The sequence below is a fragment of the Pteronotus mesoamericanus genome, unplaced genomic scaffold, assembly GCF_021234165.1.
Source record: "Pteronotus mesoamericanus isolate MK-2021 breed Mesoamerican mustached bat unplaced genomic scaffold, CSHL_Meso_final scaffold_54, whole genome shotgun sequence".
Taxonomy (NCBI): Eukaryota; Metazoa; Chordata; class Mammalia; order Chiroptera; family Mormoopidae; genus Pteronotus; species Pteronotus mesoamericanus.
This window is the reverse complement of record NW_026555321.1, coordinates 29,169,532-29,187,224: the sequence shown is the minus strand read 5'-3', so window position 1 is coordinate 29,187,224 and position 17,693 is coordinate 29,169,532. Positions and strand designations below refer to the sequence as shown.

Here is a 17,693-nt window from a genome sequence, read left to right as displayed (position 1 = left end):
TGTCAAAACTGGGACTGAAGTCTTCTATTTCTATGATATATCTTCTCTTGTAAATGGTATTAAAATAGACTATAAAATCATAAAGCCACATATTATGCTGAAGATATTAAGCTTTCTCAAACCATTCGGTGTCTATGCAGAATGAGAACAAACAAACTTAGATCAACAAAGTCACAATCTCAACTAGAGGAATAAGACTTCAATTTTCTTCCTGTTATTTATAAGTCTAACCCAGAGCCCAATGACATTTAGGAAGAATTTAAGAAATTAGTTGTTATAGCCCTGGCCAGTGTGGCTCAGTTGGTTCGGCATCATCTTGCAAACCAAAAGGTCATAGATTCAACCCCCAGTCAGGGCACATGTGGGTGTTGGGGGTTCAGTCTGCAGCTGGGGCACATGCAAGAAGCAACCAGTAGATGTTTCTCTCTCACATTAGGGTCTCTCTTTCTCCCTCCCTTCCCCTCTCTCTAGAATCAATAAAAGAAAAAAATGTTTTTAATTAGTTGTTATACTGCACATTAAGAAAGTTCTTATTAAGCTATGTCAATTACTAGAAAAAAGAGAATAGCAGAAAGAAAGATGGAACAAGTGAATTGAGAATTGAGCTCTACTGAGGAAAGAGTCAAGGTTATAACCTTATTTTATTACTTCTCTGCATGCCTAAATGATGTGATTTTGCAATAAAAGAAAAAAAAAAAAAAACATACCTCCTCAAAATCCCAGAACAGCTTTCCTTTCTTTGCATAGATGAGGATGAAAAGTTGTAATCCAAAATGTTTCCCAAGAAGTTATTTTTTAAAAAGACATAGAAATAGAAGATCCATATGAAAAGAGATCCAATCTGGGAGGATGAAGACTGTCTTCTAAATCTTGTGATCAAGAGCAGCTGTTCACCGAGTGTCAGCATCTGAAGAAAGTACTAACTGTGGTTATGTCTTCTCGAGAGAGTAATACCTGCTGGGACAAAGGAGCAAGAAAAGGAGAAGAAATACTACTGAATGCAAATGACTGGCTGATAAACAATTACCAGTCATTAATCTCAAAATTTTTCATGTTGGAATTAGTGAACATTAAAAGATCACATGGAGGTAAATACAAGTGGGCAAGCCAACTGACAATGGGTTATCAATGACAACAGCAATCAAAGGTACACTTCAGCAGGTGATCCAGTCTATGATTAATAATAAAGCAGTATAGTAAAATATAAAAATCTATTTCATGTTTTTTATAGCAAGATGATAATCATATCATACAAAAACAAACAAACAAAAAACAACACAAATATTAGGTAGTCTGCCAAACAGACCAAGCACCATGGTGCCTTACAAAACAAATACTGTATAACTACTAATGGAGATGTCTGTGTTAGCAGAATATATAGAATAATCATACAAAAATATATATGGGGGTCTGGCAGAGAAACAAAGCTAATGTGGAAATGAAGGGACATCAAAGTTAATGTGACATATTAGGTGGTTTTGTGTACTCTTGTTAGATATCTTACAGATTTAGGAATCTGTTATATTTTGGTAGCAAATTAAGGCAATATTTCTTGGTATCTACCCAATCACTGCATTTCCATCAAACTGAAAATTATAGAATACATGGTGGGGCAAAAATAGGTTTACAGCTGTTTTTATGGAAAATACAATAATTTATAAGTAATAATACCTATGAATAAACTGTTTGCCCTGGTGTGGCTCAGTGGATTGAGTTCTGGCAAGTAAACCAAGATGTCACAGGTTCGATTCCCCAGTCGGGGCACGTGCCTGGGTTGTAGGCCAGGTCCCAGCTGGGGGCATGCAAGAGGCAAAAAATTGTTGCATCTCTTGCACATTGATATTTTTCACCCTCACTTTCTCCCTCCCCTCCCATCTCTCTAAAATAAATAAATAAAATCTTTAAAAATAAAAGATGGTACTCACACACAAAAAAGAGAATAATCTGCTTTGCATACTCACAACTGTAAACTTACTTTTGCCCAATACTGTATATAGTGGGCTGAAATGGAATACAACGAATGGGATTAAGAACAGATAAGACAGTGCAGAAAAAGATCAGTGAATGTAAAGACATAAGATTCGAAACTATACAAAATGAAACCTGGAATATAAGAAGTCTGAGAAAAAAGAGCAGAGCACACTGAGCTATGAGACAAACTCAAAGAGCTAAAAATATATGTGTAACTGGAGTCTTGAGGGAAGGAAGAATTTAAAAAAATAATACCCAAAAATGTTCCAATTTGATGAAAACTATAAACCCAAAGATTCAAGAAACTCAACAAGCACAAAGCACAGAAATCTGAAGAAAAATAAAACTCTACTTAGGAGCCATCAAGATAAAATTGCTTAAAACCAGAGATAAGGGAAAAAATATTAAAAACAACCAAAGGAATACAGAATCAAGAAAATATTTGCAGATCATATATTTGATAAGTAATTACTATCCACAATATGGAAAGAATCCCATAATTCAAACACAAAAAAAATTAACAAACCTATTCAAAAATTGGCAGAGGACTTCCAGGCAAGGTGGCAGTGTAGTTAAATGTAGTACCTGCCTCCTTCCACTACCACATCAAAATTACAACTAAACTACATATAACAACCATCATTCAGAACCACCTGAAATCTGGCTAAATGGAAGTTCTACAACTAGGGTATTAAAGAAGCCACATCAAGACAGGTAGGAGGAGCGGAAATATGGAACAAGCTGGTCCCACACGTAGGTGTGGAAGATAAAACTTGGGAGGGATATCTTGGCTGCAGAGGTCCCCGCTAAGGAGCCAGAGATCCCATCTCCACACAGGGACCGCCATCCCAGGATTCTAGTGCCAGGAAGAGAAGTGCCCGTAACTTCTGGCTGTAAAAACCAGCGAGGATTGAGACTGAGGGAAATGGGGGTTTCTGGAGGCCAGAGCAGCTCCTCTTAAAGGGCCCGGGCACAGACTTACTGAGACTCCCTGTGAACTCCAGCATTGGAGCAGCAGCTAGAAAGATGCCAGGGAAATACAGGAAGAAACTGAATTGTCTAACATCAGAGCAAGGGCTGGACAGGCAGCTTTCTCTCAGAGAGAAATGCTGGCAATGACACTGTTCCTTTTCTGAGACTTACCCCCACATGCCAGAGGGCAGGCACCATATCTCAGTCTCCATCAATCTGGCTAAGGCCATTAACCCTGCCCTGGTGATTCTGAGGCCCCTGCCCCACCCAACTTTCAGGTCCAACCATGTGGTTTCCAGTGGCCTTCTTACACAATTTGCCTGTCTTGGCTCATGCTTCACACTTTCCTAAAATCTCTCAAACAAGCAGCAACTGGCCTCAGTGTGCCTCATACATCTCTTAAGTGGCTAAAGGCCCTGGAACTAGCAGCAGCTGACCCTGGTTCACAGATCAGCCTCACCTGGGCACCTCCAAGACAAACACAACTAGTATCCATCTGCAGATCACTTTGTAGCTCATGCCAGGTGGCCCTGGGCAGAACACAGGTAGTGGCTGACCTTGCCTTGCCCCTCCTGGGAGGCCCAAGAGCCAGCACACTCAGTGGAAAGCTTCAGACCACGTCGAAGCATTACCACCCAACTGTCTCCATATGCAACACACTCAAGGGGTGAACTTAGTAGGCACCAGAGCCCCAATGAAGTAAGTCCTGCTCTGTGGGATGGGCCAATCCTCCACAGCAGTCGGAGATCGGTGGTCACAACAGGTCCTTGCGGCTAATTATCCTGGGGATAAATCCCTCCTATTGATTTGACAATAGCAATCAAGGCTCAACTACAAGAGGGTATTACACACAGCCCACACGGGGATGGGGGTGCACCTCAACTACCAAGCCTGGGTGATCAGGGAGGCTGTGCCACTGATCAGAATATCCACTACTGAGTGGGCCAAAAAGTCTTTTATGTTTTTTCCATGAAATAAAAGACACGTTTTTCATTTTCACCAATAACTTTACTGATTTGGATATTTTGAGTATGTTGGCTCTCTCTTGCTATTGGCTTCTAGTGGGGAGATGCCTAGGGTGCTGCTAAACATCTCCCACAGCAAAGAATTAGTTGGCCAAAATGGCAATAGTACTAAGGAACTTCATATTCCTTATACGATCAGTTACAGCACCTTCTCCATACAATGCACAAATCTTTTTTTGTGTTTCAGTTGTGTTTTTCCCTTTCTTGAAATAATAAAGAATAATACATCAAAAATGTTCCATAACTTCTTTCATCTTCAATATTAAAATGGCTGCACAAAAATTCAACAATTTTGATGAGATGTTTTTTAATGCACGCTGATTTGGCAGCTGTCATAATATAATCTAACAAAATTGTTTTGAATGAAGTTAAAGACAACTAAGCACTACTACATTCATCATACTGAAAAAACCCAATGGAATCTTCGGCCAACTCGATACATTAGGCCACTCTACCAAGCCTGGGAGACCTAGCAGTTCTCCCTAATACATAAGAACAAATATAAGAAGACTGCCAAAATAAGGAGACAAAGAAACACATCCCAAATGAAAAAACAGAACAAAACTCCAGAAAAAGAACTAAACAAAATGGAGACAAGCAATCTACTAAATACAGAGTTCAAAACACTGGTTATAAGGATGCTCAATGAACCTAGCGAGAACCTCAAAAGCATAAAAAAGGACTAGGCAGAAATGAAGGATACACTAACTGAAAAGATGAATTATTTAAAGGGAACCAATAGTAGAGTAGAAAAAGCCAAAAATCAAATCAGCAATTTGGAAGATAAGAAAGCAAGAAACACTCAATAAGAACAGCAAAAAGACTATACAAAAACTTCAAGAATACCAGCATTCACATCATGTGGGTGCAGGAAGAAGGAGGCAAGAAATTGAAAATCTATTTGAAAAAACAATGATAGAAAACTTTCATAACCTGGTGAAGGAAATAGACATACAAGTCCAGGAAGCACAGAGAGTCCCAAACAAGATGATTCCAAACTGCCCCACACTAGGACATGTCATAATTAAAATGCAAAAGGGTAAAGACAAAGATATTAAAAGCAAGAGAGAAGCAGTTAGTTACCTACAAAGGAGCTCCCATAAGACTATCGGATGATTTCTCAATAGAAACTTCGCAGAACCAAAGGGATTGGCAAGAAATATTCAAAGTGATGAAAAGCAAGGACCTACAACCAAGGTTACTCTACCAAGCAAAGCTATCATTTAGGATTAAAGGGCAGATAAAGAGCTTCCCAGAAAAGAAAAAACTAAGTGTTCATCACCACAAATCAGTATTATATGAAATGCTAAAGGGTCTTCTTTAAGATCAAAAGTGTGAACAATAATATGGCAATAAATACATATCTATCAATAATTGAATCTAAAAAACCAAATACATTAACAAGTAGAACAGAAACAGACTCACAGATACAGAGAACATTTTCACAGTTGCCAGATGAAAGGGAGGTTAAGGAGGATGGGTAAAAAAGGTGAAGGGATTCGTAAGTATAAATTGGTTGTTACAGAATGTCATGGGAATGTAAAGTACAGCATAGGGAATATAGTCAATTATATTCTAATAACTATGTAGGGTGTTAGATGGGTACAAGACTTATGGAGATGATCACTTAGTTATGCAATGTCTAAGCACTGGGGTATACACCTGAAACTAATATAATTACCTATGTCAACTGTAATTGAAAATAAAAATGATTTAAAAATGAAAAAAGGGGGCAAAGGACTTAGAAATTTGTCCAAAGAAGATATATGATTGGCCAATTAGCACATGAAAGATGCTCAAAGAAATTGGTGAAAAATGTAAAACAGTACAGCTACTGTGGAAAACACTATGGTGGTTCCTCAAAATTTAAACACTGAATTACAATATGATCCAGCCATTCCATTTCTGGGTATAGAGCCAAAAAAACTAAAAGCAGAACCTAGCCAGTGTGGCTCAGTTGGTTGGAGCATCATCCCATAACTAAAAGGTTGTGAGTTTGATCCCCACCAGTCCAGGTGTATACTATATCCAGTCTGGGCATGTACAGAAGGCAACCAATTGATGCTTCTCTGCTGCATCGATGTCTCTCTCTGTTCCTTCCGAAGGGAAGGGGAGGGGAGGGGAGGGGAGGGGAGGGGAGGGGAGGGGAGGGGAGGGGAGGGGAGGGCTGGGGAGGGGAGGGGAGGGGAGGGGAGGGGAGGGGAGGAAGAAAAGAAGAAAAGAAAGAAAGAGAAAGAGAAAGAGAAAGAAAGAAAAGGAGGGAGGGAGGGAAGGAGGGAGGGAGGGAGGGAGGGGAGGGAGGGAGGGAGGGAGGGAGGGAGGGAGGGAGGGAGGGAGGGAGGGAGGGAGGGAGGGAGGGAGGGAGGTCTTCAGGTGGGGAAATAAATAAATGACATCCATTTCTTAAAAATAAAAAAAACACAAAACTGAAAGCAGGATCTCAAAAAGATATCTGTACACCTACATTTATAGCAGCAATATTCACAACAGCTAACACGTGGAAACAACCCAAATGTCCACTGGCAAGTATGGATAAGAATGACAGCCAACTTCTGACAGCAAACAGAAGTGACAGAAAAAGATTGTTAAGTTAGACTTTAGACTTCTATAACCAGTAAAAATAACTTCTATAAATCAAGACAAATTAGACTTTTTCAAATATACAAAAGCTGAAAAGATTCATGACCAGCAAACCTACACCAAAGAAATGTTAAAAGTTCTTTATTCAGAAGGAAAATGTACCAGGTAGAAATCTGGAGCTATATGGTAAAATTAAGAACACTGAAAATGGTAAATGGACTGTAGCTTATTTACATACAGTATTTGACAGAGGCTTTTATTATAATGAGATAGCAAATTCATCTACATTATTAAAATAAAGGGGGGAGCACTAAAAAGAACTTTCACAATACATACATCTTTCCAAATGTATTAAAAAAAAATAAAAGTACCTTACTAGAACACATTTCCCATCACTACATTCCTGTAAGTTAGAATCAGTATTCTTTTTACAAAAAGAGGCCCCAAGGTACAAATTAGTTGTCCAGTAATAGTGAGTCTTTTAGAAAAATAAAATTAAAATCTTGGTTCCAGCCCAGTGTTTATTACACAAACCTTTAAATACTTGGGATAAAGTATGATAGTGGTTCATATATATAATTTATCTATTTTCCACTGCCTCCAGGGAACTCTAAAGACATTTAGAAGTAAGCGATAAAGACAGCAAAAATTGTTCCTTGCGTTGAAGGAGTCTGAAAAACACTAGGTTTCAACAAATTCTGTCAGGTTTCTCTAAACTGGCAAAAGAAGAAAACTTTTGCCAAGTCTTCCTGAGAAAAATGAATTAATCAAAGCAAAGGTGTCAAAGCAATAACTGCAAAACAAAGCTTCAGGATTGGGTGCCAAAATAGGAAAAGAAACACTAATATTTAATGCCACTTTATTATAGTCTAAACCTCAGAGGGAATGTGGTTAGTAAGAATAAAACCTCTGTAATATCACTGATGCCAAATAGATTACAGAATGGGAATCCTGCCTACTATCCCTCTGAATACATAATGTTAAACATAATTCAGACACTCAGAGATTCCTTATGACCACAAGCACATCTTATAATCCAACTTCACAGTGAAAGACTGCTTGCTACTCTCAGAGAGGTAACTGAACAGTACACAACATAATTCAGGATATTCCTCTAACAGAATTCTAGGAGAAAGCTACCTACTGTTACCCCATCTGGACCAAAATTCTTTACTCCATAAATACAACAGGAAAATTGTGTGATTTCAGTATTCACTGATGCCAAGACAAAGTAGCATTCTTTTGGCACTTTACCCCAAATAAGCCATTGGGTAACTTTCTTTTCAACATAAAATAAAATTTATCAAAACAACACCACATTAGTTATTAACCCAAGAAAATTTAAAACATATGTTCAACAAAAACTGATACACATATGAATGTTCATAGCGGCATAATTCACAATAATCAAAAAGTGAAAACAACTTGAATGCTCACCAACTGATGAATGGATAAACAAAATGTGGTATATCCATACAATGATTATTCAGCAATAATAAAGGAATTAAGTACTGAAACATGCTGCAATATGGATGTGCCTATAGAACATTATGTAAAAGCAGCCAGAAACAAAAGGCCATATAATATGTGATCCCATTTAAATGAAATGTCCCAAATAGGCAAATCCATAGGAACAAAAATCAGACTACTGATTGGCAGGGTTTAAAAAGAACTGCTTCATGAATACAAGGTTTCTTTTTGAGTGATGAAAATGTTCTGCAATTAGATAATGGTGGTGGTTGCACAATAATGTGAGGGAACTACAAGCCTGAAAATGTACATCTTAAATGGTTAAAATTATGAATTGTTATGTGAATTTTACCTCAATACAAAAATGTTTCTAAGTGTTAGTTACCTAGTGCCTCTATGTCCCACTACTTAACAAAATGCTGTTCCTAAAAATCATTCAAAAACACTTTTTAAGCCCTGGCTGGTGTGTCTCAATGGAATGAGCATTGGCCTATGAACTGAAAAGTTGCAGTTTCAATTCCCAGTCAGGGCACATGCCTGAGTTGAGGACCAGGTTCCCAGTTGGGGGCATGCAAAAGACAACCAATGGATGTTCCTCTCTCATGTATTGATATTTCTTTTCCTTTCGCTCCCCTTCCCTCTCCCTTTCGCTCCCCTTCCTTTTCCCTCTCTCTAAAAATAAAGAAATAAAATCTAAAAAGATAAAATATTTTTTAAAAATACTTTTTAAAATTTAATATTCTGGAAAAGGTGAAACTGCAGAGATGGTAAACAGATCAGTGGTTTCAGGGCTGGTGTGGGGGGGGGGAGTTAAATAGGTGAGGCACAAAATTTTAGAGAAGTGAAAGTATTCTGTATGATACTGTTATGGTGAATATATTAAAGATTTGTCAAAACCCATATAAATTATAGCACAAAGAATAAACAATGTATGCAAATTTTTAAATAATCATGTAAGTAGTAAAGGGATCTCTGCATGGAATACAGAATGTGACAAAACAATCTAAAATTTATTACAAATATGAAACAACCTCACAAAGGAGGTGGAAGAATATGGTGCAGACCTAGGTAATACTGGAAATGAGTTGAAATCTGTAAGACTAAAGAGAAAACAAAGGATCCATAAGCACTGTACTCTAGTTGACATACACAGCTTATTTCATTCTAAAACCACTGTATGTGTATACTAAAAATGAAGAATTAAGTAAATGGATGGCCAAATTTATTATTAGTAAAGTGAAAGAAGTCAGAATGATCAATGTGTTAAGGAATGAGAGTTGGAGATATTAGTATGAATTCATGTTTAGCTTAATATAGAGAAATAGTTACATACAGAACTATGTATAGATATATGTATACACATTGGTTAATATATACACATATCTCCTTGCTATCTTATTCAAGAGTGCCTAGAAGCAACAATACTCTAGCAGCAGCTAGCACACTTAGCACCCATATCTTGGTTTCTAATACCATTTTCCAATAAGAGGAACTAGGGCTCCTTGGAAAAATTACCAATCATAAAAGATAAGCCAGAAGTATTTTATGTTGTGAGAAAGAAAAGTGCTCACACACACACAATCACTGGTGTATGTTAAAGGGAAGGGATGCAGGAGCCAACTAAAAAAGCTCCCAATGACCACAGCTGGAACAATTTGAGAAAACAAATTTATGTAAATACCCACTCTTAAGGAGGTGGATCATAACTCATTGCTCATTAAGTGTGGGCTCTGCATAGTGACTTTCTTCTAGAGACAGAAAGAACAAAAGGGTAACTTTACAGTGAGGAAAACAAATACTACTTCAAGCTAGGTGACCAAGGTTAACATTAACACTGATAAGTCATATCAATAATATGTACTAGATATGTGATTAAGAATGACACTTTACCTCTGTGGTCTTCCTTTCAAAAATCACATTACATCAATCTAACCCTTAGAAAAATATCAGATAAATCCAAATTGAAGGACTTTATACAAAAATGCCCAATGAGTTTTCAAAATTGCCAATGTCATTAAAAAAAAGGGAAGGCTGAGAAATTGTCACAATCAAGAAGAGTTAAGGAGACATAATTATTAAATGTAATGTGGCACCCTGAATGGGATTCTGGAACACAAAAAAGGGACATTCAGGGAAAAAAAATTTTGGAACTCTGAAGCAAGTACAAACTTAGTAATAATGTATCAATACTGGTGCATTATGACAAATGTACCACATTAATGCAAGAAGTTAATAATAAGGGCAACTGAGTGTGAGAGAGATAGGAATCTTCTGTACAATTTTCATAGTAATTCAGCAAATCTAACACAGTTCTAAAATTATTTTGAAAGTTTTTTAATTATAAAATATTTATGATCTATTGCATGCCTGAAATTTTACTCAGGGCATTTGGACATAAAAGATGCCTAAAACATGGTCTTGGCCCTCAAGAAGTTTGTTGTCTCACTGTGAGGGAAGACAGAGGCTCATGAAAAAGTATAAAGTAAGAAAATATTAAACTGAGACATACAGATAAAAGTATATCAGAAATACAGTCAAACCTCCGTTCTCGAACAATTCCCATTTCAATATGGTTTTTGATCAAGCTGTTCACAGAAAAAATGTCTGTTATTAAACAAAACATCAGTTCTTGACCTGACAACCCTTTCATGCTGATACAGTATTTCTAACAGAAAATATTCAATTTTCAAACGAATGGCTTGTAGAACAGCCTTACAGAACAGATTGAGTTCAAGAACCACAGTTTCACTGTACAGAGGTGTAGAATCATGAGGGAAGGCTTCATCAAGAAGATAAAACCTGAACATGTACCTTAAATATACTTCAGGGTATTAAAGTAAAAGGAACAATAAACTGGCACAGTTACAACAGCCAGAAGGGCAAAGAAGTAAGAAAATACTAAAAGAAATGAAAATATTTAGCCCTAAGAAAAGTGAAGACTTAAATGGGACACATAATAGCAATTTTCAAATACTTGAAGGGTCATGTAGCAGAACTAAGAGTTACATCATATACCCATTTAACTTACTAGCTGACCTCTGGTAAAACGTGACCACTCAAGGACACAGAGAGTGACAACTGTTCAGTAGACCCACAACAGGAAATGTCAATTTGGAAAGACAGAAAGCAGGTGGCCTAGTTCTTCTCTACAACTTTCCAAAGGACAATGTGCATGTGAGCCCAATGAAGCACAAATTTAGATTCAAATCCTGCATTTATTAACCACTTACTATGTGCCAAGTGCTTCCTTACATATTATTTAATATTCATATCTATAAACATTAATTTAATAGAGGCTAAATGTAAAAATACAAAATAAACCCTGTAAGGAAACAGGAACACATTAAAATTCTCCACCCTCCACCACTCTGATAGAAATTTGACAGATGTTTTAAAAAGCAGAATTGTTTGAAGGCCTACAGATCTACTTAATAATTTATTTCCTCTTGCTCCTTCCTTCGGTCAAGCTCAATGGCTCCCAGTCTGTGGAGTGCATAAGAATGATATACAATTATATATACAAAAACATGCACACTATACTTTTAAAGCAATGTAAGAGATTTACAGGTACAGCTTCCATCTTATGTGATTTTTGTTTCATGCACTGACTTTAGAACTGAATCCTAGGAATGAGGTGCAACCCCACTGCAGACTTACTCCATGTAAGGTAGCATCATGGGAAGGAGGTAGAGAGGTTGATTCCTAATACAACATGAAGAAGAACACTGTAACAATTAGAGGTACCTAAAAATAGCATAAGCTACCTCAAAGTAATAAATTTTCTGTCATCAAAAGTGTTCAAATAGAGGCTGAAAAATCACCAAGAACATTTTAGGAGAGCAATTGGGTAAGTTAAAATCTCTTCCAAGTCTTAGATTCTACAATGAGTAGACAGAAGGAGGACAACCTAGTTAAGAACACAACGAAAGAAAAAAAGACAGAAAGGCAAGAATGACATGGTACATGAGGGCGTTCAATGCTGGGGAACGTAGGAGAAGCTCACTTCCACCTGCAGATCTTTGCACTTGCTGCTTCATCTGCCAGGTTTTTGCATCTTTTAGGCCACAACTCAAATATCTTCTCCTTAGTGAGGCCTCTCCATCATCCCAACCAGTCACTCAATTGTCTCATTAGCTTGTTTTATTTTCTTCATACTTCACATCAGGAGTCAGTAAACTTTTCCTACAAGGAGTCAGACTACAGACTGCAGGCCAAATCCAGCTTGCCCCATGTTTTGTACAACTTTATGAAGAACAGTTTTTACATTTTTAAATGGTTGAAAAAATTAAAAAAAATATTTTGTGATGTGAAAAAATGATATGAAATTCAAATTTCAGTGTCCAAAATTTAAGTAGAACATAGTCAAGCAGGTTCATACTGCCTGTGGCTGTTTCTGCACTAAACAACAAGGCTGAATAGCTGAAACAGACTGTACAGCCCATATTTACTTTCTGGTCCTTTACAGAAAAAGTTTGTTAATTGCTGATTTTTAACATTACCTGGTATTATCTTGTCCATTTGCTTACTTGTTGTCCTGTTTCTCACACACAAAAACTAAAGCTCAATGAAGGCAGGGAACTTTGTCTGCTTTGTTCCCCCACTGTAGCCCAGTACTTAAAAAAGAAATCTTGGAACAAAATAAGGACTCAATAAATATTTGATGAATTAAATTAATCAGTGATTCATAAAAGCCACACAGAGGAGTTTAAACTTTAGTCCTCAGCCATGACAGGTTTTGTACATGAGACAGGCATTAAAAAACTCTTGCAGGCCCTGACCAGTGTAGCTCAGTTGGTTGGGTGTAATCTTGCAAAGCAGAAAGTTGCCAGTTCTATTCCCGGTCAGGGCACATGCCTGGGTTGTGGTTTCCATCTCAGTCAGGGCGCATAAGAGAGGCAACCATCATGAGAGATGTTTTTCTCCCTCTCTTTCACCCTCCCTTCTCCTCTCTCTAAGAATAAATAAAATCTTTAAAAAGGAAAAAAAAAAACCTCTTGCAGAAAAAGGGAAATATTCTAGTAGAAAACAACTTACAGTAATGGTGGTTACCAACTAATCCAAATCATTGGGTTTCTTCATCAAATTGTACAGTTTGTGTGTATGTGCATGCACTCATAAGAGAGCCTCTCAACTACTCAAGGTGTCAACAGTCTGTCAGCTGACTGTGCTATTTACCTTAAGATGCAAATACTCTGAGAAATCTCATTTCCTACACATTGTACACAGCACCCATATCATGCAGAATCTTAATAAATCCTCATAATTTTAACAGATCTAGATCACATGCTAATGAATTTTTAATACCTAAAATTTTCCTATGCTGCTGATCAGCAATATACTCTGTAAGCAGCTGAAAACTTTGCAAAGTAAAAGGTTACCACCCACAAATAAGAAGCAGCTTTTTAATCTTTCTATACTAGCAAGAAAGTGGTTGTATGATAATACAAACCAACTTTGTTGGGAGAGGACAAGATATTGTTGAGTTAAAAGTCACACCTATAAGCATAATTTGTTATATGATACTAGTAAAAGTACCACCTACTCAAAATAGGAGTGTCACCTTTTTAAAAATTTTTTCAATTACAGTTGACATTCAATATTACTTTGTATTAGTTTCAGATATACAACATAGTGGTTAGACAATTATATAATTTACAGAGTGATTCCCCAAGAATTCAATTACCCACCTGGCACTATAGTTATTACGGTATCACTGACTTTATTCCCTATGCTGAACTTTACATCCTCACTACTGTTTTGTAACTGTCAATTTATACTTCTTAATCCCTTCACCTTTTTCACCCTTTGGACTCTCACTCTCCTGATACACAGTTGAGAAAAAAACTGTATCTACCTCCTGGAGGAATCTTGTCTGTAACAACATTCTCATAAGGTTTTTTCGTCCATGCTCTGCAACAATTTCTATACATGGGTACTTCCAAGACAAGGATTTAATTAAACAATCACTTCCAAAATATAAGATACTGATCAGAAAACATAAACAAATCAAAGTTTTGTTTTATTTTAAAGCAGTTAGCTGCTTTTTAAGCCCTGGATGCCTTTTTAAAAAAATTAAAATAATTAGCTAATTGAGGAAATCAGACCTTTCATAGAGATGCTTATGGTACAGGTACCTCTGATGAGTATGTCAGACTTACAGCATCCATTTTGGATTAGTGTCTATGTGTTCATCTTCCTCTATGACAAGTCAGGTTGAAAAGGCAGCCTACAAAATCATTGGATAAGAATCTACCAAGACTAATGTATAAGGTGTCACCCAAAAAGGGGGGGGGGGGTGGAAATTAACCGACAGCTCAAGCGGGCTGCTTTGAGAAACCCTGCTGCAGATACGCGGAGGGGCGGGGGGGTGGGGAGGGGGTGGTCCTCACCAGCGATGTTAAGGAATGAACCAAACCAACCGCTAGACAAGACTACACATACCTGAGCTTAGACTGAAAAGGGGTATTTGCAAGCTGTAAACGGATTTCTGGCCCTTTAGGGAAGGTGCGCCCATTTTACCTTCCTAAAAGGGGCTAATAAAAGGCACTGAGAACCCAGCCAGCCTAGCCTCCCACCTTGCACCACCTATTTCTGCCGATCCCAGTACAGCAGGTTCCCTTCTTCCCTTAAACAAGTTCAAAATCAAAACAAAAGGTGTAAAACTGGTTTCAGGTGGCACCGGCTGAGCCCTGGTGGCCAACTTCTGGGGACAACAAGGCCAAGCGAGAGCTCATAGGACCTCAGACCCCCAAACCAGAGCTACCTCCCATACAGCGCCTCGGGCCTCGGCCCAACTCCTCACACACCCCTCCCTCCCCAAGGACCCGGGGATGGGATGCTGGGAAGGGGGGGCGAGAGAAGAGGGGTGGAGAGAGAAACCCCAGGGTCAAAATGACAGCGGAACCAGCCAGGAAAGAAAAAGGCCCGGAGGGGTGCTGGGGCGGGCGTGGGGGCGGGTCAAGTCCTAGGCCCAGGGCTTAAGCCCCGGACGAGGACGACCGAGGGTCCGAGCCGCGCCAGGCCGCGAGGGGGAGGCCGAGCCAGCGTCGGCAGTACCGCCAGGCCACGCTCCCCGCACAACTCTCCTCACCCCAGGCCGAGGGACGTGGAGGGGCTGTGGGGAACCACGGCCGCAACCAGAGTGCGCGGTAGGGGCACGCACTCACCGGCGGGGAGGGGAGGAGCAGCCGGCGTCTCCGCCAGCGCCGTCGTTCGAGTTCAGGCGCCGGCTCCTGCCGCTGCGGCCGCCGCGCCCGGTCCATCCCCCCCAGCCACCCTCCCTCCCGGCCCTCCCCCCGCGCCACCTCAGCCACCGCAGCCGCCGCTGCAGCCGCCACCGTCGATTCAGCTTCTGCGCGGGAGCGCGAACCGGCTTGAGAAGGCGACAGCGCGTGCGCCCGCCGCCACCGCCCACAACATCCGCCCCCGGCCGGCGACGCACGCGCAAGGCTGCGGCGGGGGCGCGCACGCAGCAGGGGGGCGGGACGCAGGCCCCCTCCAGGCTTGGCCCCGCCCCCAGCCCGCGTGCCCACCCACGCGGTCTCCAGGGCAGCTGAGCTGGGCCGCTGCAGGTGTGGCTGATTACTGCAGGTGGACTTTTCCCTGCCAAAACTCCAGGAACCGAGCTGCTGGGGACCGGCCCCTTTTTCTGGAGAGTGAGGGCTCAAAGCAATGCAGGTTTGAGCGGATTTCTGGCCGCCGCTCGAGATCACACACCTGTTCTTCCTACCTTGAATCCAAAGGCCTGCCTTTCTTCTCCGATCTGGCAGGTTTTCATCTGCTGCTAGGAAAACAGCAAAGGCTGTTACTGTTTCGTGTCTGATATTACCACTGAAGGGACCTAAACAACCATTAGCCTAACCCTTTTTTATTCCATTTTCCTAAGTCATTTATTCATTCATCGCATATGTATTGAGGCTTCCTCCCTGTACTAGGCCTTGTTCGAGTTACTGCGAGTACAGTGTGGGGATAAAATAGATCCCTGGCCTCATGAAGTTAGATCTGTGAAGAAGGAAAACGTTAAACGGAGAATCACACAAAATTAAAATTTACAATTAGTAAAATCTTTTCTGAGAGGTGCATGGTGCTAAGAGAACCTGTATGGAAGGTGAGGGTGGGGCTGTAGAGTTTGATCTAGTCAAGGATGTTTAGACTGGAATCTGAAGGCTGACTTGGAAGGAAATAGGTCCAAGGGGTGAGAGAGCTTGGCATGGCCAGAATGGGGCGCTGGAAGACCACAGAATGTGGAGTACAGTGTAGATGTGGGCAAAGGTAGGCAATAATTGAGGTAAGGATTTGAGACCTAGGGCAAGGTAAATTGGTGGTGGTAGAGTAAGACCACTTTTTAGGGAGTAAAATGGAGAGGTCCTGATGATCTGTTGGATGAAGAGTGAAGGCCAGGGAGGTGGCAAGTGTGGCTCATGTTTGAGGTTGATGGGGGAATAGTTATAGATCTCAGGAGCATTGATGGAAGCCCCTGAGGAAAGTAATAAAAAATGGATGATAAACTTAAAAGCTAAAACTATAAGTAAATTTCTAAAAGAAAACAAAAAAAAATTGCGATCTTGAGATAGTCGAAGATTTCTTAGGACATAAAAAACATGAACCATAAAAAATTATTCATAAGGTTAACTTTATCAAAATTTAAAACTTTTATTCTTTGAAAGACACCATTGGGAAAATAAAAAGTCAAGGCACAGATAGGGGAGAAGAAATTTGAAAAGCAATATATCTGACAAAAGACTTGTATCCAGAACATATAAAGAATTTTTATAACTAAATAATAAGAAAACAACAAAATAAAACAATGGGCAAAAGGTTTCAAGTAAACACTTCACCAAAGATTGAGGTATAAAAATGTCCAATAAGCAACAAAAAGATGCTTAACATATTTAGTAACCCAAAGATTTGCAAATTAAAGCTACAATGATATACCACTACACCTTCATTAGGATAGCTAAAATTGAAAAGACTGATGGCCTAGCAGTCCCACTCCTACACATTTCCTTAACTGTACTTAAGCTCCAAATAAAGACAATAACAAAGGCATACTTCCACATAACATACAGCTAACCTACACACAACCAAAAATGCTTAACTTTTCCAAAAAGAGGGTGCAAAGCCGTTGGTTGATGTTCTTTCCGATTTTGACATCCTACAACAATACTGTGCTATGAAGTTAACTATTATTATTTATACATTCCCATTGTGTAGTAGCAATCAAATTTCCTGCTTGGTAATTAGGATCAGTCACACCAGCCAGTACAGTAACTCCTTTCTTTGACTGTTTATTCAAAAGGATGAGCCCTGGCTGGTATGGCTCAGTGGACTGAGTGCCAGCCTGCAATCTGAAAGGTTGCTGGTTCAATACCCAGTCAGGGTATTTGCCTGGGTTGTGGGCCAGGTCCCCAGCTGGGAGAGTGCCAGAGACAACTGATCTATGTGTCTCTCACATATTGATGTTTCTCTACCTCTCTTTCTTCCTCCCTCCCCCTCTCTCTAAAATAAACAAAATATTTTTTTCCTAAAAAAAATCACCCTCATTAAAACACACATAGACACACACAAAGGAATGAGATGCCCTCAGGTGACCAGGTGGCAGTTTGAACTGGCAATTCAACAGAAACATTGTTGTGTCTCCTATGGGAAGCATTCCTTCCTTTGGAACTAAGACCT

The 17,693-nt window shown here is 39.6% G+C and overlaps 1 protein-coding gene across 5 annotated transcripts in view; it reads right to left on the bottom strand.

The window, feature by feature from the left end:
* TMCC1 (transmembrane and coiled-coil domain family 1) overlaps window positions 1–15,289 on the bottom strand; it is a 208,588-nt gene extending 193,299 nt beyond the window's left edge. The window contains exons 1-2 of one of the 5 annotated variants that reach the window (XM_054595558.1): window positions 15,185–15,289; window positions 708–957 (exon numbers count right to left, since the gene is read on the bottom strand). The gene's annotated coding sequence lies outside the window, so the exon portion shown is untranslated. Of the gene's footprint in view, window positions 1–707; window positions 1,002–12,021; window positions 12,168–15,184 lie in introns of those variants that run through there. The other 4 variants (XM_054595559.1, XM_054595561.1, XM_054595562.1 and 1 more) reach the window with 4 other exon arrangements.
* Between the last annotated feature and the right edge of the window lie 2,404 nt (window positions 15,290–17,693).